Source organism: Strix aluco, chromosome 3 (genome assembly GCF_031877795.1).
Source record: "Strix aluco isolate bStrAlu1 chromosome 3, bStrAlu1.hap1, whole genome shotgun sequence".
Taxonomy (NCBI): domain Eukaryota; kingdom Metazoa; phylum Chordata; class Aves; order Strigiformes; family Strigidae; genus Strix; species Strix aluco.
Window position 1 is genome coordinate 4,488,668 of NC_133933.1, and position 21,729 is coordinate 4,510,396.

At 42.8% G+C, this 21,729-nt stretch overlaps 1 protein-coding gene across 15 annotated transcripts in view; it reads left to right on the top strand.

Moving 5' to 3' along the window:
- The first annotated feature begins 5,247 nt into the window (after positions 1-5,247).
- The window catches only part of PLCB4 (phospholipase C beta 4), a 216,958-nt gene continuing 200,476 nt past the window's right edge, over positions 5,248-21,729 (top strand). For 10 of the 15 annotated variants that reach the window (XR_012622345.1, XR_012622346.1, XM_074817200.1 and 7 more), the window contains exons 1-2: positions 7,380-7,517; positions 13,912-14,005. The gene's annotated coding sequence lies outside the window, so the exon portion shown is untranslated. Of the gene's footprint in view, positions 5,278-7,379; positions 7,518-13,911; positions 14,006-21,729 lie in introns of those variants that run through there. The other 5 variants (XM_074817199.1, XM_074817204.1, XM_074817203.1 and 2 more) reach the window with 3 other exon arrangements.

The window sequence follows — 21,729 nt, forward strand, 5'->3', positions numbered from 1 at the left end:
AAACAAATGCTGAAAGTAAGGTGAAGAGATAAATAACAGCATAGCAGGAGGAGATGCGCTTAAGCCCATGCAGTGGACATGGTGTGACTCCTTTCTAATAACTCACTGTCCGTCAAGTCACTGTCTTGTGTAATAACCTGCAGATGGCTCAGCGGTGGGTGGCATTAATATACTCGGGCCCCTCTGGCACACAGGTGCCCTGCACTGTCCTTCCCACCCTCTCTTTTCACCAGCAGACAGCCTTGTGCCTTGTCCCTGACTGTCAGGTGAAGTGAGCAACACGCACTCGCTGTCATACAAAACACATTTGGCTGCCTTCCAGAGGACTTGGACATCTTCCCCGGGTGGGGAGGAAAGACAGGCGAGTCTGTCCTATGTCACTGACTTTTTGCAGTGGTACCAGAGGAGAAATGTGACAAGCAGCAGCAGAATTGAAATATCAAGGATATTCAGACAGTTTGCTGATGTGATTTTTTTGTTCATTCACCATTCTACCCAGAATCTCGGTCTGATTACACACACTGCCACTTTCAAGGGTCATCTCTGATGCTGAGGCACTCCAGAAAGCCTCTGGGTAGTCCACATGCACTAGGACTTGCATTGTACAGATGCACATACAGCCTCAGAAGGTATCTAAATGCTTACTGCACTTTAGTAAGATCAGTGATATCATGTAACAATTTCTCAGGCAAGTTTTGAGAAAGAGAAAACAATCTGAGTCCTGGAAAAGGAAGAAGGTATGTCCATAGGAGGGTAATGTTATTAGTTAAGTTACTTAGAAGATCTGAAGGCAGATACAAACAGATTCAGAAAATGTTTACATAGGACTGGAAGGGACTTTCCACTGCAAGTGCTGTGTCATATAATCCACGATAAAAACATAAAACCCACAAACTTAAGAGTCTCTAGACTTCACTGTTTACATAGAACGGCTAAAACTGCAAAAACTTGCCACTAATGTTAGACATCTGGATTTCCCACTTAAATTTACTGATGGTGAATTTACCTCCATTGTTATAAACCAATGACGAGTACTGAGATACTAGGAAGATGGGTGTTGAATAACATCTGATGGGACTGAAAACAAAGGACTGCTAAACTAAAAATGACACGGGAAGATGCCTGGGTTGGACCGCTTTGTCTTCTTTTCATGTTGAAGTCTTTCTTTAGAGTGAAAACCCCTAAAATGAAAAATCCCTGCATTTTACATTAATGATTAAAGTGGAGTACTTCTGAGTGAGCACAGATTTGTACAGTTGATTAATAAGTCTTCCTTTATGACTTCCAATGAGCAGTTTTTATGTAATCTGCTTGTCTTTCTATATATCATTTACAATACCGAATATTGTTGTTTCAGCCATGGTTGTGTTGACACTTGCAGGCAATGCCAAACCCCTTCAGCTTGCCTGAACACTTAGACAAAAGTCAACTTGATTTGCACCACTGCAGAGACATACTCAGTAAGCTAAGAGAGGGCAATACAAGCAGGTTCAAGAGCTCAGCAGGCAATCTTAGTCTTATTAGTGATGCGTAAATACACAGAGGGAGAGATTGGAGGTGAAATCCGCTCTCTCATACGTGTTGGGGGTCAGTGGGGCTTTGCTCTTCTGAAGACAGTAATGAGAAATGATCTCTCAAAAATGAGAAAAGAGCCCCAGAGCTACCTTGGGCTTCTGCCTCTAGCACATAGTAAAGTCCGGCAGCAACAAATGCTGCCCCGTTCAGGTCACAGTAGGTGGGGATGGGGTTGCTGATGAAGGACAGAGATCCTTGTCTCACACACACAGAAGGTGACTGGCTCCTTGTCTGAAAGGCTTAATAGTACTATAATATTTTTGATACTGATGCCATTTTTTTTTTGACAGTGGAGATACCTTAAAAGATTCAAAAGTTATTGTTCAATGTTAAATTTAATTTCTTGTCATTAAACCAGGCAAAGAAACTCAACCCCTTTTTTCTAACGTCCAAACGGAAAAACACAATCTTATTAGCAGCATTAGCCTGAAAGCTCTGTTTTCCTCCCTGCTGCATTATCCAGCTTCTGGAGGAACTCTTTCCAGCCCCATGCTTCTGTTCTGCTGCATGCGGAAGACCTGGAGCACAACCTGAAGATAAACATACCTCAGTACAATGAGGAGACTATTTACTATCCTGAATAGATCCACTATCATACTTTTGAGTAGTAATATTAACGCCTTAAAAAAAAACAAACCTCAAAAACAATAATTGTAATGTCATTAAGATTATATTGTAGGCAGAGGAAAAACAATCCCTTTGTTCCCACCCATTCCTATTATGTGTATCTTTGTGTGAGTGTAGCTTCCTGAAAAGCCTAGGAAGAAGCTGACACTCTGAAAAATTATCATAGATAATTTTATTTTAGAATGAATCAAGGATCCAATACTGGAAGAAATTTTGCTTGTCAAGAGAGATAGCATTTAGTAAGGTAACCTCAGCTTTTTTTTGAATCAAAGCATTTGATGGGATATAGGTCCACAACACAAAGATATCACAGCTGATACAAATGATTGGGACCATGAACAGTCTGGAACAGGATGGTATTCACAGGTGTGGAAAATGAACAGTCTTGTGAAAAAACCCTGCAAAAAAGGAAAGCATCAAGAAGAAAATCTCTTTTACTTTGCTGTGTCCTGCCTAACCAAAATATTTGTGTAGTCGAGCATTTTGTAAGGGAGAGCTGGTAGAGACATCTAGAGTTAAAATTGCCAAGACTTTCAGTATTTTGCCAGAATTTTAACTACCAAATTAAAATATTCCGAGCTTGCTGTTTGCTTCAAGCTGTGACAAAATGGTGCAGCAATGTCCATGAAAATGGTTATGGAAAAAAAAGAAAGTATTTTTAACTAAAATTATTTGCCCCAGCCATTTTTTGGAAGTAGATGAGGAATCAATGTATGTCTGCTTCAGTTTGCAATTTGCCTCGAGTGACCATTGGACTGCCTTTCGCATTAAAGACGCGCAGATTTGGCTGCAACGTTAAGACTTGAAGAATCACTGATTTAAGTGGATGCTTTGCTATTGACTTTACTGAGATCAGTATTTTACCCATCCATATCAACCGCAGTACCATTAGTGGCAGATGATAACACATCGGGTAGAGCCTTTTGGCAGAAGCAGCAGCGAAGTCCTCCCTGGGGAGCGTGCAGATCAAAAGCCGTGTAGCTACACGCACTGTAGCTACTGCATGCAGCACCGAGCCCAGGTTAATAAGCCACATCGTGAGGAATATTAGCTTGAGCATCATCCTGATGCAGTTTCCAGGAAGCTCTGAGCACAGGCAGAGCAGTCTGCCCCAAAAGCCTATGTAGATGTACTACCCGTGGCACAGGAAACCGTTCTCCTGCAATGTGCAGGACGACAGAAGGTAACAATTGAAAAAGTCCTCTTAAGCTTGCACATGTTGAGAACTGCGACCAAGGAAAAATGTCTTTCATTGCTAGCTCTGAAAGTACTTGTGTCACAGCACTATTGTATCTACGTACAAGAAGACCAAAACAAAAGCTGCAAAGGGGGCATTTATTCAAGTATTTTATAATGGTGCTTAATTATGCACACGAAGCTTTCCTTAGTATTCCATGTCAACATATTTAACTAGGAACACTCAGGCGTAGAAATAAAGAAATTAATGGTCCAACCAAGAGGTGGTATAAATTGTTAAGAAGCACTACACATGCTAGATCAACACGGGCTGTATCAGGGATTGTCTGTCTGTGAGCTAATGGTGTAGACCCACAGCTTCAACATTCTCACTGACTTTTGCATATTCAAATTTCAAATACCTACTGTGTTTCTATGCCTGCTGCATACTTTCAATCACTACACATGCTGATGTCCAAGGAAAATTTTGCCTTGGACAACCTGGAAATAAACCACTAAGAATAAACTCCTTTGTGTGGATGTTGTAAGACATAGTGGGGTTGTGATTGTAAAATGTCCTGCACCCTTGTATCAGATAAGAAACAAAAGCAAAAGATCATGTTACTTTACCAAGCTTTTGATGTCTTTGAAAAAATAATTTTTAATCTGAAAACGCTGCAGCTTGAGTAGGTTCCTCTGAAGACAGCTGTAGTTGCTGACATGATCAGGTGATGTGGTGCTCTACCTCTACCAGAGGCAACCATTTTAAATGCACCAGGTTTCAGCTGATCACTTCAGAGGTTAGGATTTTTCTGCTGTGTTTCCTGGGGCATTTTGTTTTCAGCTGACATGAACTGTTGGCACTGTTCATCGTTTATGAAGTCTTCTTTCTAAGTCACAAGGATGAAATCTTTAGCATTTGCATACGTTTTATATGTGCTATTTATAAAGCTATAACTAGCAAATGTTGTATTGACAAACCACTCTTAATGAGAGAATATACTAATATTTTGAAAGGAAGAAAATGAAAGAGTACAGCTGTATCTTGACAGCAAGGCAGCAAGTCAACCTAAAAACTAGCTGTAAAATGGGAGATTCTCAGATTCACTCCTAACTCATCCCTAACTGGCCACGTCACACAGACTGCTGAAGTCAGGAGGAAATCAGTGGAGAAATAAAGATGAAAGCGTTGTCAACCGTTGCGCTGCGTTTAGAAGTCCAAGTGTTTACAGAGTCGTACCACAATGAAACTCGCAACATGGGAATTAATCTCGATATGTGGGCCTGACCCTGCCACTTACAGCTGCATGGGGAGTTTCAGACCCTCCGTATGGCTTTACTTTCTGTGACTTTAAACATCTTTTAATGTAAAGTTCCCTTGCTGTTAAAACTGACATTGTCAGTACCCCTAGTTTTCTTGCAGAGCCGTGGTCCTGACAACTGTTCCTTTGATGACTGCCCTTCTTTCAATGAACAAGTCAGGTCAGAGAGCTGACATCGGAAAGGGAAAGACTGTGAAAGAACAAAGAATGGCTTTTTCTAAAGAAACTATACTTCCACTAATTCTGAGATGCCACTACTTGTCTGCATGTCATGCAGTTACACAAAGATTTCGAGTCCCTACATTTTGCCTAAACTGTTTTAAGAACCACAATAATGAAGATAACAGGCCTGAACTGTATTTACCCTGGAATAAAATCCCCTCACACAGGCAGGCAGCCATGACGTATTGTCACGTAGAAGTCATTTTGGGGAGGAAGGAGATAAGAAGTCATGGGAAAAGCCAGACAGCATTATGGACCAGAACAACGGCGTCTGTGCCTACAGCCACTGCAAGCTCTGGGGGTCTGAATGCAAACCACACAGGGATTCCCAGGGAGAGTCCAACACTGTTTGCTAGTGAGTAAGCCAAATATTTTTTATTACTACTTTTATAATAATTTACTTAATTTACATGCAGCCCAATGGCAAAAAGAAAGAAAGAAAAAAAGCAATGAAAAAGACATGGAGCACTTCATTTGTATACCCACAAATGTATCCATTTCATCTATTTAGAAACAAACGCTTCTGTAACCACAAACTAAAACCTCTTCCCTAGCCCTGTGTCCATCTCACATGCAAGTCAATGCCTTCCATCTTTAACGGCTATAATTGCTGTTCCTATATCCTGTGTGTTAACTCGATCCCTTTAGCCCTGCCAGTGATACTGGCCTTCATCCAGCTCCTGCGCTTTGTTATTTCCTTCCTGCACCTCCTTTTGCATGATAACGCCCACCCTGAGCCTTAGCTTGCTCCCCTCCATGTATTTCTAAAGACCTACCTCTACCACCATGCCTGTGAGGAATTTCTGATTGTGTAGACATAAGCAAATATGAACATCTGCTTAAAATAACACTTGCCTCAATTACAGAAACCCCTCCGTCTGTAAGTCTGCTGCGCTGACAGGCTGTCCCTGAAATCATGCATCATCATTGCTGCTGTTCTCGGTCACCTCTTTGCTTACTTCTCCACGGCAGCTCCAGGAGCATGGTGTCAGCTCTGGAAGGCAGAATCATTTTTATCACACCCTGGTACAGCACCTGGTGTCAGAGAGGGGGTGTGTCTCATTCTAAGCTGGATTTTTACAGTTTATCATATAGGATAATATCGCATAAGCTCTGGCCACTGTATTACCAGATCGAGTAGTTCGTGGCAACGCAACACTTATTACGACTGTCTAGCAAAACTATTTTACATTTTCTTCCACTGCTTCCTCAGCTCACCCTAGGTAACTTCTTCAGCTGTAGCTTGCTGCCTCTCCTTACTTCTGAGTGCTGCCACCAGCTCTTGGTGGCCGTGGCCCCTTCGGGGTGGTCTGGGCTGCAGGCCCCAGGTGGCCAAACTTGATAACGGTCAGTGTGAGGTTAGTGGTTGGACTAGGTGATCTTCAAGGTCTTTTCCAACCTAGATGATTCTGTGGTAATTCCCTAACGAAGTCCGAGCTGGCGGGCTGTAAGAGGAAAAGGGATGGGGAACCTGCTTCGGCTGTAAAACTCAGCACTTGCTTGGTTTTTGTGGGTGTTTAATGTTTCTTTCTTGACACGGAGGAAAACACTTCTTGTGAACTCATGAGGAGGGAAAATTGAGACCAGGTATGCGATGACAGTGACCAGAGGAGCATGGGGGAAGGCATGGGGTGCTACACGCGCAGTCCCTGGCAGCGGGTGGCAGCCAGCGGGGAGCTGTGAAGGGAGCGGCCGGAGGACATTTTGAGAGGGAACGCCACGCTCCTGACCGCCCGCGCGCTTCGCTCAGCCTGCTTGCCCAGCCCTGAGCCTCCTGCACCGCTCGCTTCGAGTGTCATTCCAAAGCCCAAGTGTCATTTCGAGACAAAAAAAACGTTGAGAGTTAGGGAACCCTCCAGCGGCCTCTGAAAACAGCCCTTTTCCTCTCCGTCTGCGCGTTTCTGCGTCGAAGGCAGCAGGCCTGGCGGGAGCCGGGAGCCCCCGGGGATTTCCTTCTCGCCCATTCAGCCGCCTTTTAAATACATGTAGTAAACACAGGCACGCCGGTGCCGGCATCCCCGCAGGAACACGGCCCTGTGGGCTCTCCGTGTGTATATACCTCTCTAGAGATATGTATATGTGGGCGGGCATGGTATAGCCCCGCGCAGGCGGAGCTCCGCGCCCGCGGCCCCACCGCCCACTTGCCATGCGCTGCCCGCGGCCCTGCGCGGCGGCGGGGCGAAGGCGGGGGGGGGGGGGGGGGGGAGGCGGGTGTCCGCGTCCTGCTGAGGGGAGAGCGCGGCCCGCCCAGCCCAAGCGGCGGCGGCTGGAGCGGTGGGGGGATCCCCGTTCCCCGCCGCGTTTCTCTGCGTTGCGGGGGTTGAGGCGGGCGCGGCGGGGCCGCCGGGGCGGGGGAGGAGGAGGAGGAGGAGGAGGAGGAGGAGGAGGGAAGAAGGGGGGGGGGGGAGGAGCCGCCGCCGCTGTGAGGCGGGCGGGTTGCTCACACACACACAGAGTGTGCGGAGGAGGAGGAGGAGGAGGAAGGAGGAGGAGGTCGTCGCCTCAGCGCAGCCCCGGCACCCTGCGCGGCGCAGCGGGGCCGGCGGCGGCGGCGCCCGCCCTGCCTCCCGCCTTCCCGCCCCGGCGGCGGCTGAGGTAAGGCGGCAGTGAGGGGCTGCGCGCGCGGGGCGGCGGCAGCCGCCGTTGTCGGGGGCGCCGGGTCTGGCGGCGGTACCGCGTCCTTCACGGCCAGCGGCGATGCCCGCCCGCCCCTCCGGAGGCGCCGGGCAGGGCCGGGCCGTCACCTCGGGCTCCCCGTTCCGCCCGGGGCAGCCGCCGGGCGGCTCTGCCGGCCCCCGGCCTCGGGGCACCGGCCCCGCTGCCTGAGGGGAGAGGGGCGTCCCCGCGCGCGGAGCCTCTGAGGGCACATCTCGAGGGGGGGGAGTGTGTGTGTGTGTGTGTGTGTGTGTGTGTGTGTGTGACCGGCGAGTGAATTTGTCTTCGCTGCCAGCGGTGCTGCTCGCTGTAGTTTCTGAGTGTATCCGGATTTTGTCAGTGCTGGGCGGTGTGACAAATGTTTCTGTGTAGTCAAGTATAACTTTCTTGTGGTGTGCGGGTTTTTTTTTTTTTTTCTTCTCTTTTTTTTTTTTTTCTCCTTTGGAGAAAGGACGGCTCACCTTTAAAGATTTTTTTTTTTTTTTAAATTTCTTTCAGATGTATTGAAAGGTCTTTCGGGATACAAGCTCCTGTGTTGCCCCTGTGTGTGTAGTTTACACAGGCGGTTTTAAATCACTTAGTGGTCATTTTCAAAGCAAGGTGCAAAAACAATGTTTCCATTTTGCCAGCGAGGCTGTGCACCGTATTTGATGCATGTCTTTGAATTATGTGCAGTCAGACACCTGTTACTTAATCCTGTTTATCCTTTCTAGTTACAGTTAGCCAGCCTTGGTCATCTTTCTTTTGAATATCTGAAAATAAATCACAAATATTCTTTGATGCTAGCATCTAGTAGAAACCCAGGAATCTAATGCATTTGTGAGGTATATGATGCGTGCTTGTTAGGTAATACTTTCTCAAAGAGAGATGATTTTTGAAAGTTATAGAATAATCTTTATCTCCGGGGGAGTTTATATAATGTTAAAGTGTCCATGGGGATGCATCTGTAAGGAAGGCGGGCAGTAGGGGATACACAAAATCAGTCTTGCACAGTATAAATCTTCAGTAAAGCGTGCATCGTGTTCCCTTAATACATAAATAATGTTTGTGTTTTCCAAACTTCACTTCATGCTGCACTGTGGAATTTTCAGTTTAATAATTGGAGTTAATGAGGATCCTAGAGAAAATGTCGCATTTCTGATTCTGCAAGAGGATGGAGCAGATTCTTTCATAACGCATTTGTGTTGATGGTTGTAGTCTGTAGTTGAGCAGTTTTAGCAAGCTAATGATACTACTTGCTTAAGGTTATTTTCTCTAACTTCTGAAAGTGTAACGTTGACAGTATTTGCAGGCTTGCTCCTGATCAAGGGTACCTGATATTGCTATATACCATGAAATAATTACTGTTATAGAGAGCTGAGCAGTTTTGTATTGCACAGAGACAGTTTCTAAATACAAGTTGGGAACAGATTTATTCCTCTCTGCAACTGATAACTTCGTAAAGTAATTAAAAATAAATTACAGATTTCAGGGATGAGAATTGTCTTCTACAACTCTTAATACCACTCTGCCTTCAAATGTCAGTTTTGATTCATCTCTTGATGATATCACTAAAAGCCAGGTATTTAATTGAAAGTCAAACCTCTGGTTAAAATATAACTGCATGTAGCTGTCAAAATAAAATTTTAGGATCCGATTTGATTGCTGGATGTGGATACGTACTGGGTAGAGTAACAAAGCCTTTTATTTTATAGACATGCGCCCACGCACAAGAGCTTTGTTCTAAAACAGTATTTTCTGTCATGAATTTATGCATAACCTACACTCTCCGCTTTTTCTTAGCATGCAGGGAAGAAAGAACCTTGAGGGGGAAGAGTGAAGGACCAAAAGGGGGAGGAGAGAGAATTCATATGAATTTCCCTTACTGACAGAGGAAATATCTCTCTGTTATCTGTCGCCCCAAATCACTGGTTGTGTTCTGCTTTCACCTTTTCTAAAATAATGGCGAGTTGTTTGGGTTTGATATACGGTGCTGACTTCTGTTGCAGACTTTGGCCATTTGTTGCAGTAATACCTGGCTGCGATGATGAACTTGGGGCTATGCTGTGAGTCTGTCAAGTATTTGTTACAGCTTCGTAGGAACTGATGGCTTTATTTTCACCAGGTTTACATATACTGTGCTGAAAACTTGTAGGGATATAATTTCCATGCTGACTGAGATGACTTATTTTATGTTTCTTTTTCATTTTTTAACTTGTCATTTTTTTGTGGTCTACTTGTGCTGTTCGGTGGTTTACTTTCCTTGGTGGTTTTAACAGCTTGATTGTTATTCCTTCCCACTCGTAATTTGCTGAAAACTGAGATCTGAAACTGCTGTTACAATATTTTCTTTAAAACTGAATTAATCCCTTTTTCAGGGGAAAGGGAGAAAGGGACTGAGGAATGCTTACCAGAATTTTAAAAATGAGAACAAAAACTTAATGCAGGCGTCTTACCTAAGAGTGGCTAGTTATGAAAATTGATACCTCATCGATTTTGGGGAAGGCTGGTTTCCTCTGTAGTTTCAATCATCTGTCCCATTAGATCCAGGGAATTGTTGTAAATTAGTTTAGAAGTGAAATTTTCCAAATCATAAAATCTCTGCTTGGTTGTTAGTGGAAATCATTATTAAAGGTTGCATAAGCATTATTTGCAGGATGGCTAATCAGTAGCCTGGGCTTAGTTCCATTCTCTAATAAATAGATGCATTGTGCTACTTCAAAAATTGCAAAATTGATGGCTTGAGTTCATTTACTAATTTTGCAAGATATGTAAGACATCCAGTTTTGGGAAGAGTCTTTGATGTCTGCAGAAGTTGCACATAGCGGAGATGTTTATGACCCAGACTGTTAATTCTTCAAAAGTTTTTTGATTATACTGTTTAGGACATCTTATGAAAGATGCATGCATAACACCACATCAGAATTACCTAAGTGCAGGCATCAGAGGCTCAGATAAATTTTATTTGGTGGGACTTTCTGAGAGCAGGCTTTGTGGTCCTTTTGCTGCTGCAGGAAAAGTGTGTGTTGGCTTGACTTTGTCGTGTGATTTTGATTTTTTGACTTTGTATTCCTAAAGATCAGACCTGTAGAGGGCTTGAATATATGGGATGTCAGTGGTATAAATGCCATGAAAATACTGTGCTTGGACATTAACCAGCCTGCTTTGCTTATGTTCTCGCCCTGTGAGCACTAAGCTATGAAAATCTATCTTGTTGGTCCTCACCCATCTTCTTATGGTAGTGGTTTCTGGAAGTTTTGTAAATATGGATAGAGGCTTGCGAAACTGCAGAAGAAGACTGATTCCCAGCCATTCTGGAATTAATTAATCATGCCTAGCAGTAAATTCCATGTTCCAGGAAGACAGGCTAATGAATCTGAGTGCCTGGAGTAGGGCCACGACATGGGGAAGAGTATCGCAACAGCCCTTTCATGGCTGTCCTCACAGTGCTAATGCCCGACTCTGTCATTTTCAGGGCAAGACGCTCCCGAGCAGCTTATGTGAGGCACAGAAATAGTTGGTGCAGCACGACTGTGGCTTCAGAGATTCTTCTTTAGCAGACTTCTGGATGATGAGTTGTCAATCTTTTCCTTGCGAGGTTGTCATGACTGGGATCTTGGAGGAAAATCAATACTTATATTCCCTCCTTTTGAAGACCTACACCAGCTTATATGAGGTAGTGAAGTGCTGTGGGGTTTTTTTTGTCGGTTTGGCTATACAAGTCGTGCTAGGTATCCTCCACCAAATGAAGAACTCATTAAAGTTGTACCAGCCCAACAGTAAAAGAATCTTGATTTTTGTGGAAGAATAAAACTCTCTCTTCCTTTTTACTGAAGAGCCCAGCCCTTAGGCAGACTGTTACAAAGTCGTACTGTCCTGTTTGCCTTGTTTCTGGACTTGGATGAATGGTATTGGTGAATGGTTGTCATGTTTCACCTTTGGAGTTCTAAGGAGCAGCAGTCAGTCTTTCTGTGGGAGGGAACCTGTTCCTGGGCAGCAGTGCAGGCATCACTGAAAGGTTAGGTTGCCTTGACGTAGTGTATCTCCTCATGAAAAAGGAGAAATACAAGGTCTCCAGCTTTTAAGGCCACTTGCCTTTTTCATGGTTTAGGTTTCTGTGGCAGATGGGGCTATTACTTTGATCTCTCTGTGGCTTCCCATTCTCTTACGTTGCCAGTTATTGGTGTTGAGCTCAGTCTTGATCCTGCCCCACCATGGCTAATAGCTGGTCGTGGGACAGGCAGCATAGATCACAAAGACCACAGATACAGCGTGGAGCGGTCTCGCTTGTCCTCCCCTGTTCAACGACCGGCTCCTTTAATGAGTACGTGAATCCATAATCTGACTTGCTGCAATTGCTGCATGCTGTCTGATGGAAAAATCTATTCCATAACCAGCAAGTGCTCCTAGTTCCCGATGTGTCTCTCCTCTTTCTTTTTATGATAGCAAGTGGTCAAAACTTAAATAGGTGGTTGGCAGCCTTCATACATCTAAAGTTAGGGCCTTGCTTTCCATTTTATATGGAAGCTGTACTGTACCACCATGAGGCCCTACACTTGGACAGAGTCCCTTGCTTGGTCTTTTCACAAAATAAGAGCATATTCCTTTAACCAGTAATAATAACTGGGAGCTTTAAGCAAATGAGGTGAGGCAGTCTGTTTGGAATGTGGTCTATTGTAAGGTTTGTTTGTGGAGTTCTTGAAATTAGTATCGCTGAAGTAACCACACACCTCTGCCCTCTCAGTTCTGAAGAAGCTGGCTCTATTCAGTTGACTCTGGGATTCTCAAACTGTTATTTTCTTTGTGAGCTAATCTTGCAATTTGCAATTTTAGAAGACGGTGAGATGTATAACATTATAGATGCTAGGTTCAGGAGTGACTGTTCAGATTGAATACCTTATTCCTTTTCAGATGTTGTACTGATAGATCATTTACTTGAAAAGTTTTAATCTAGGCTTGTTGTTTGCATTCTGTTGTTTTTATGTGTAATACCATCTGAAAATATGAAGAGATAAAAAAGAATTACAGATGTCATCCACCTATCAAATAGTTATATAAAAGCATTTTATATCTGCAGTTGGTCTAGTGATATGCCATCTGAGAGAGAACATATATTCAACCTCAGAAATATTTGCGTGCACTTTGGTAAGGAGGAAATGGGTATGAAAAAGGTATTAAAGAGCAGGCTCTCTACTCTTGATGTTATAGATAGATTTCCTTTTCTAACAATTTCTATATTCAACTTGAGCAATGTGCTCCTGCAGACTGGAAGCAATCAGTCAGGAAGTTAGTGACTAACAAAGGGGGCAAAAAGAATAAGGACTTGGAAGGTTAATAAGAAGCATCTTTTGGATTCCAGTGATCTAGAGTTTCCAGGATCCTGTGAACAGTGTGATGTGGAAAATAACAAGTAATAAGGAAGTTCTATGACAGGTAAGCTGTGGTTTTGAACAAGATAGGTTGGATGAAAGAGCTTCTCATAACAAAGTGGTAACTTTTCCTCCTTGATCTTTTAGGCCATTCCAAAACTCTACGGGGTTTTCTGTTCCCGTTTAATCCTTCTTGAACATAGTTATTTCCCATGCCTGTAATTGCCATGCCTCTCACATTTACTTTTTGGTTGTCCTTCCTAAGCTTGTGGAGATGTTCGTTATTGATGTTGCATGTACAGGATCTTCCCTCCTTTCCTCTTAGCTGAGGCTGTGTTCTGGATCCAGGATTCTTGCCTCTATCTCTGCCATTAGACATCTGTATGGCTGCTGCAGCTGCAAAAAGGAAACATAGGGAGGAAGGGAATTGATAGCTGTAGTAAGAGCCTATTTGTTTTGAAATACACAAATTAGGATAAAAGTTTAAAAAAAACCCACCCAAAAAACAAACAAACATAAAAAAACCCCAAACAATTTTGAATATTGATACCTTCATGCAAGTTGCGTTTTTTTGTTACGTAGACACCATAAGGACATGTCACTCTAATTCTTACAGAATTCCTCTTGGAAAAGAGTGAGTGGAAATGGAGGATGAATGCCTCATTGGGAAGTAGAGCCATGGAGTGGTTACTCTGGCTGGGCTAATGTGATCTGTTGAACCAGAGTTGGTATAATCTTTTGTATGAAGGACCCTGATCAGAGAAGGAAAAGCATTTTTGGAGGAGGAGGGGGAGCGATGGGGCAAGAGGCTGATGAATTTGCAGTAGGTTTGTTTGCAGAGATGACAATGAAGCATAACTGTTAGAGGAGAGGTTGGGTGACAGTGGTGTGGTGATGAAATGAACTGTGTATTGCTCCTAAATCTCAACTGCAAGACAGACAGTGGCTGCTGGATGATTTTTTTTTTTTTTTTTTTTTTTTTTCAGATATAGTTCTTGAGGATTGGTGCAGATTAATTGGGCGCTCTGCTGGATTCGGAGAGCTGTACTGCATGTCTGACATCAGCAAAGAATAGACTGAGTAATTATTGCTTTCTGGTCTTTCAGTCTGTGTTATTTGTGTACTGCTTCCCTAGCAAAATATGCTTAGGAATAATTGTCATACATTAAATGACAAGGGAAGATGGAATGTGATTGCAGGTATATCAGAGCAGATTGCAAATTAGGTGCTGCAGTCTGGCATAAGAGCTGTTAGTTGCAGGTAATGTGAATACTTCAGCATCACTGCTCAGCTTCTAATTTTCACATTGGAAATCTCCTGTATCTGTGTATGCTGCAGGTGCAGGGGAGCTCTTGGAAATTCCCCTCAGTGTGTCTGCCGTCCCTCACATGATGCGCTTATCTGCTTTGATTGGTGAATTCCCATGCCGAAGCAGAAGGTGGGGGTTTCTGGGGGCGGGGGAAGGAGAAGGGGAGGGGGGGAAGAGGAGGGGAGAGATGTGACCTGGGAGAATAATTGAGAGCTCAAATAGGGCAGCCTGAGTGGGGAGGAGATTCAGCTGCTGCTGGTTGTCCTGGGGGGTGTCGGTGGTGCCATATTCTCCCAGGCACAACAGCTGGGGCTGTGAGAGCCTGGCAGGCTCTTCTGCTTGCTCTAAAGCTGGGAGAAGAAGCCCCTGCTGTGCATCCACATTTACCCAGTGCAGGGACTGGTGGTCCTGCAATCTCTGCTGCGACTGAACTGAGAGTGATTGCTTCCAAATCCTTCAAATCTGGCAATATCTAGCACAGAGTCTGGCTGTTCTTTTTTGCTGATGCTCTGGTTTTCAGCTATGAGATACATAGTGGCTTTTCACTGACCCGTGACTATAGCAGGTGGCAGGGAAGAGAAATAATTTCTGAGGAGACCTTGGCTCAGGTCAGAATGAAACGGATATAGTTTTTTAGGTGGAGAGGTTGCTGCTTCCCTACATTCAGATATCATTGGTATAATTTTGCTAACCTCAAGCAGACCCTTGTCCACTTGGATGCATCCTAGAGCATTATGTATGTTTGGCCCTGCATGCTTTTCTTCTTCCCTTCCCAGACTGAGAAAGTACTGGAATCTGCATATATGCCTGGCCTGGCCAACAGATATTGATAAAATGGTCTCCTCTGAGATACCTTAATGAGAGAAGAAGGTTAACCAGGAAAAGTCCTATAAAAAACATAGTTTGTAACTGTGTGTCTTTATACAAGAAAATGTCTTAACGCTTAAATTAGTCTTTGCATCAGGTAGTAGAAGTATTTGCACTGCTTTTATGGGATTGATTGCCATCTCTTCCCTTGTTGAATTAATGAAGACTGACACCTTGGAAGAAGCGTGTGGTACTTAACTGGACTTGCCCCAGAGAGAGTTAAAAAGTTGGTGTAGTGCTGGTGGACTTGGTAACCTGTTTTGGTACTTTTGTGAATGGATGTATGGATTGCATGCGTAGGAGAGAGTACCCCAAATGCCTCTGTTGAGACCTTAGCTGTTTAATTACCTTTGCATTGAAAAAGAAAGTTGAGGATCACTTAGTTTTCTGGATTGAGCTGGTAGTAAAGATGTACAGATGCTTAGATGGATAGGAAAAAGAAACAACAGTTTTGCCCTTCTGCATTTTGCTTTTACCTCTCTGGAGAGCTGTGTGATCACTACTGTGGAGAACTGTTGAGTGTTGTTCCTATTGCATGCTTCTGTTCGGTTGGTGTGGAAGGTATAAATCTTAATTTCTGCTTGTCTGGTTGAGTTCATTTAGAAGAATGCTTATTAATGAAGTCTGTACTGCAAAATTGTGGTCCCTGTGTGAATAGAGGAGTCACAACTCACTTAGACCTTTATCTGGTAGTCCATCTCGCATCACTGTGTCTCTGCTGCATCATTTTCAGTGCTGATCCTTTCACTCAAAAAAAGAAAATGTGTTGTTTTTTGGCTACATTGACAGTCTATCAGTTGATTTATTCAGTGGTTGGGTTGGTTTGGTTTTTTTTTTTTTGGGGTGGAGGGGGTGGGTGGGGGGTTGTGTGTGTTGGGTTTTTTTAAAGGTAGATAAAGGGTGCTCTCCAAGTTTTGTGCAGATCCCTGTGTGCTAGTTTCTAACGCCTTTTCCTGGGGTGAACTAAAAGCCTTGTGTAGCTTAAATCCATTTCCAGATGCGGGGAAATCAAAAGTATACATTTGCAGTAATTCTTTGCTATACAAACACATATTTATTTTGTAAATAATTCTTGTAATTATAAACACATGAGGTGAAAGCAATACTTACATGAGTACCTGTGAACTGGCATGAAGTAGACGACTTCCAAAAAGAAAAAGTGAGCGTTATTGCTGGGGATGGTTTTTTTAATAATGATCTTTGTGACGCTTCAGTTTTCAAAACTAAATCAACTGAATCAATATGTCAAAAAATACATGCTCTGATTTATGTATCTTTGATTTAGTTATACTCAGTTAAATAAACAGTGCCCTGTAATCTTCACTGATCTCACCCTGCTTTCATTTCTAATTTATCCTTGAAAAGACACTGTTCACTTTAATTTAGTATAACCACCTCCCTTCCCCACAGTAGAACAACTGAAGATGAATATGTGTGAAAACAAAGATATAATCACAGCTCTCAGATATTTGATATGTTAAAACCGCCTATTAAATTGATCTGAAATTACGTGGAAAGATATACAGGTAGTTCTTCAGGTAATTTTGAGTCGTCAAATGGTTGACACAGTGAGTAGTTTTCCATGATTCAGGTGCTGAGCAATGTGGGGATTACTTTAAGGCTTTTGAAAACAGATTTTGAAATTCACAGGTAGAAATGGCAGAGGGAATTACATTGCTGTGTTAACCATTACATTATACAGTTTTAAGAAGTTGGCTCCATCCCACTGTAATTTAGTGTCAGAATGTTTGCTCTGTATTTTCATGTAACTTTCTCTCTCTTTTTTTTTTTTTTTTTTAAATGGAATTGTTTTCTTTATGGAGCACAATCTTAGTACAACAAAATAGGAGAGATTTTTCCAGTTGTGTGAAAGTACATTAGCCTTTTTGTGGGCTTAGTTTTTGTTCTATTTAATTTTTTCTAGAAGAATTTTCTAATTTTCCCTTAGTAAAGGCTGATGATATCTAAAGGAATAACCCCTACCTTTAGCAGAATTTAAATACCCATGGAGACCTTCATGAGTAATTTGGAATTTTAACGAAAACTTGGATTGCGAAGGTGTTGCCTCACCTGGTTCATCAGAAAGATGTGTGGAAGTATTTCTTCAAAGTGTTAGAGGTAGTAATTATCAGAGTAGGGTGTCAGTTTTGTTAAGAGCTATATACCTAAAAGTTGTAAAGTTGTAGACCTATGGTATTCTTTAGGTGAGATATATCTCTTCCTTAAAAAGTAATTGGTAATTTAAATGATGATTGCTTTTCTGGTAATGCTTAATTTTATACACCATTACATGGACCCTCTCAGTTACTAAGAAGCAAACTCATAATTTCAATTAAAAAGTCAGTGCTTCTGTATACATGAAATACAAATAAATTTCTGGCTGTCTTTTTTTCTTTTTTCAGAAGTTGAAAAAAAATATAATACTTGGTTAATTTTAAATCACGTAAAGGAATTCTTGTTTAAAGATGACTGAAAGCGGATGAATCTTTTCTTCCTTTTACCTTTTTATGCTATCATCATGTCTTGAGTTTTAGAAACTGAAGAATATTGTCTTAAAGGCTTTGGCAGGGCGTGTTTTGCTTAGCTGAGTTGTCTTCAGTTCATCTGGTAATTAGCACATCTCTTAATGACTGAAACAGTTTAACAAAAGTTGGCTCTTCATGTTCAGGAATGTTATTGACAAAACGTGGGTGTTACAAGCATGTAACCTAAGTCAATTTGAGCCCTTCAACTCAAAATCACTTTGTGCCTCATCTAAGGTGCCTTTTGGAAGGTTGTTGCAATTCATCTGTTCTCTTACTGTAATATTATTGCGACTGGGTTAACGGGTCTGCAGTTTTATCAAGGAAGATTCATAGGCCAAAACTGTGTGTGTCCACTTACTGGTCTGTTCCTTTCATTGTTAAAAGGGAAAATAATAATAGAAAACATAACCGTGTGAGGAGTACCTAACTGGGGATGTGGTTTGTTCTGTTCTCCGTGCAGCTCATTCAGAGCAAAGCCCATGGGATAAGGATTGGTGAGATGTGTCCTCTAAAGAACTGATGAGAAACAGGGTATATAAACTTTACTGTTTATTTTCCTCTTACATCTTCCATTCTTGTTTGGGCTTGATATGGTAGGTAGCTCTGTAGATCACATCTAGTTTTGTGCTGCTAGTGTTGCGTTCTCATTTGGGCCATGTTTTGGCCTTGCAAAAGTTAGAGCAAGTCACTTAATTTTTACCTTCCGTGTGGCTTCCTATCTTTAGGAAAGAGACAGGGAATGGAGGCGGGGGGGGAAGAAGGCGGCTATTCTATCTGATAGATGATTGAATAGCTTCTGTCTTATTGTTTGTTTTGTTTAGTTTTTTTTTAATCTTTCATTTTGACGTGACAACAGAAAGGTAACGGGAATCTAAATAGTGTCAGGAGTTACTTGGCGGGAGGTATGCCTCCTATGAGAAATAAAACTGACCTGAGTACAACATGCTGCCACTGTACAAACTCAGCCCTTCAGAGCTTGAGATATTATTAAATCAGTCTGTGCATTTTTGTCATGGTTTGAGCCCAGAGGGCAACTGAGCACCACGCAGCCGTTCACTCACCCCTTCCCCCCTAGTGCTGGGAAGGAGAAAAATGGATCAAAAGGCTCAGGAATGGAGATAAGGACAGAGAAATGTTGCTCACCCATTATAGTCACAGGCAAAAGACAGGCTCATTGGGGGAAGGAAAAAACGGACATCACTTTAATTCAGAACACTAACAGCAGCAACACTTAACAGACAGAATGGGACAATGAGAAGTATTACGGTATCTTAAAAACACCTTCCCCCCACCCCTCCCTTCTTCCCAGGCTCAGCTTTGTTCATGATATCTCTCCCTTGTCCCCCATCCGGGCAGAGGATGGGGGGTGCAGACAGTCCTCCGCTTCTTCCTCCAAGGCAGGGTAAGCACTCTTCTGCATTCTTCCCCCTGTTCCACGTGGCGTCCCTCTCACGGGAGACCCTCCTCCACAAGCTCTCTCAGCCGTGAGTCCTCCCCACGGGATGCATTCTTCTTGAGATGCTCCGGCATGGGTCACCTCCGTGTGCTGTAGTCTGAACTACAACAGCAGGGGCTGCTTCTTCCCACAGAGTCCCTGGGGTCCTCCACAGGCCGAAGGGCAATCTCTGCGCCTCCATGGGTGGCAGGGAGGGCGGCCCTGCCGTCTCACCACGGGATACAGGGGGGCTCTCTGCTCCAGCACACCTCTCCCCTTCTTCCTTCTTCCTTCCTCTGACCTCAGTGTTCGCAGAGATGTCCTTCTCCAAATGCCTCCTCAGAAGTCCCAACCCCCTCTCAGGTTGCTGCCCTTAAATATGTGTTTGCAGAGGTGTGGCCACCATTGCTAATTGGCTCAGCCTTGGCCAGAGGCAGGTCCCACTTGGAGCTGGGGGATCTTTCAAGAACCTTCTTATGGGGGACACTGCTGTAGCTGCCTCCCCAGCTACCAAAAACCCTGCCACAGAAACCCAGCACAGCTTTGCAGGTGAAATACTTCATTTGGCTTCAGAACTGTATTCGACAGTATCCTATTGGCTGTACATCCGATGGGACTCCAATTATTCCTTCCAAAGTGAAGTGTATATCCACAAAGTTGTCTCAAGATGCAGATGCTTCTGACTGTAGCACTGGGCTGACATGTACTTGCTAAAAATGCTCTTTTTCAGAAAAAACAGCCCCCTAGTTTGTGAGATCACATGTCAAAGACTTGCATTTTTTTTCAGGATGGAGAGAAATTGCCGGAATTGTAGATGACTGTATTGAGGCTGATATAATTTCTTCAAAATTAATTTTTCGCTCAGTTTCAGCAGAGCAAGGAGTGACTGTTAGGACACATTTGATCCTCTAGAAGGTGTGGTAATGTTACTGGGTTAGAATATGTAACCTTTTGTGACACAGGAGGGATAGGGGCCTGGCCGCTGAAAGCTCTTTCTTTGCTGTTTGATATGGGTTTGGTAGTTACACCATCTAGCCTCCATCCCCCCTCTCTGTATCTTTTGGGCATAGGCATGTCAGGCTGTAGTGGACTTTTAAAATCAGATTTCTCTGTTCTAAACCAGGACTTGGGTTAAATACAGTAAGACACACACACACAAAGTGTTCTGATTGTGGTATTTTTTCAATGCATATCTTAAATGTCATGATAATGCCTGACATGAAGGCTCTCATTGTCTTGTGAAAAATGAGGTACACAATAGCCTTCAGCAGTGCACATCAGAACAATGTGCATACTTCTAGCTTAGCCCTTAAAGTATGAACTAAAGTACAGCACAATGTAAATGTCAATTCAGGAATGTTAGGTAGGTTTGGTATGATCCCTTAAGGATTCTTTCTTCATGTCCTAAATTGCAGGGTTTCTGGGGCAGGAACTATCCTTGCATTATTTATTTTATGGCATTTATTACAATGCAGCCTTTATATATATGTGTTTTTTTTTTTTTTTAACCTGACTGGTGCCCGTTTGCTGATACCTCAGATGAAAGAATACACTGCAACACGGTGTTTTTAATTAGAATATATATACAACACCGTTTAATGCAAGTTAAAAAGAAATGGCATTCATGTTTAACGTGCTGAAGTGTCTAATGGTATAAAGCAGCTTTCAGACAATTTGATATCTTTTTATATTCCAATTGTTGAGACCTTTTTTAGTGTGGTAAGAGGAGTTTTCAGAAGCCTGCAGTGTATGTGTTAGCAACAGGGATTCTGGTAAATTACTTCTTGACCTTGACTTGCAAATCAAAATGTAGCAAATCAGGGGCATGGACATACTATACCAGGACAAACTCCCAGGAGTGCAGCTTAATGTATGGAGCAAGGCATTGCTCATACAGCTTAGATTGATGTGTCCTGCAGTATTAGGGGCCCTTGTCTTTAATACCCTTGTTATGGAACAGATCCAGTTTTGATTTATAGCCCAGCATTAGCAAAGTTTCATTCTTTTCAGTTTTAGAAGTATAGTCTGATAGAGGATATTTATCAAATAGTCTTTTTGCATATAATCTTTGACACCCGTCTTCCAGCAGAAATTTCAGTGTGCTTCTTAGTGTTATTTCTAGGTAGGAGGATTCCCTGTGTAAACCTTTAAGTCAGAGCATATAACTCAGGAGCGCCTTTTTTTTTTTTTTTTTTTCTTGGCAACTGTGTGGAGATAGTCTGAATCAGCAAGGCTTGCTTAAAGGGACACTCAAGTCAAAACCATATGTGTGTATAAAAATTTTTTTTTTTAATGATGTGAAATAGCTGCAGACATCAGGCCTGCCACTGAACATCCCTGTCAGTTTTAAAACTAATTTATATGGGTTGTGTTGTTTCTGTTTTCTCTCTTTCTTTTTAGTTCTGTGAAAGGCAACAAAGAACAAACCCTGAACAGACTCGACTGCACAGTTGAATGAGAAAAGAAATAGAAGAGACTGTACAGAAATTGCAATCTAATATACAAAGCATAGATCTAGAAAGATGTTTCAGCTATGCTAAAAATTATTTTACACTTCGCAGTCTTACAGTACTCGGTGATCTAATAGTGGTTCTGGAATCTTTTTCAGGCGTTGTACATACTTGTTAAAAATGCTTCTTCCTCCAAAGAATTTATAACACCAGTATAG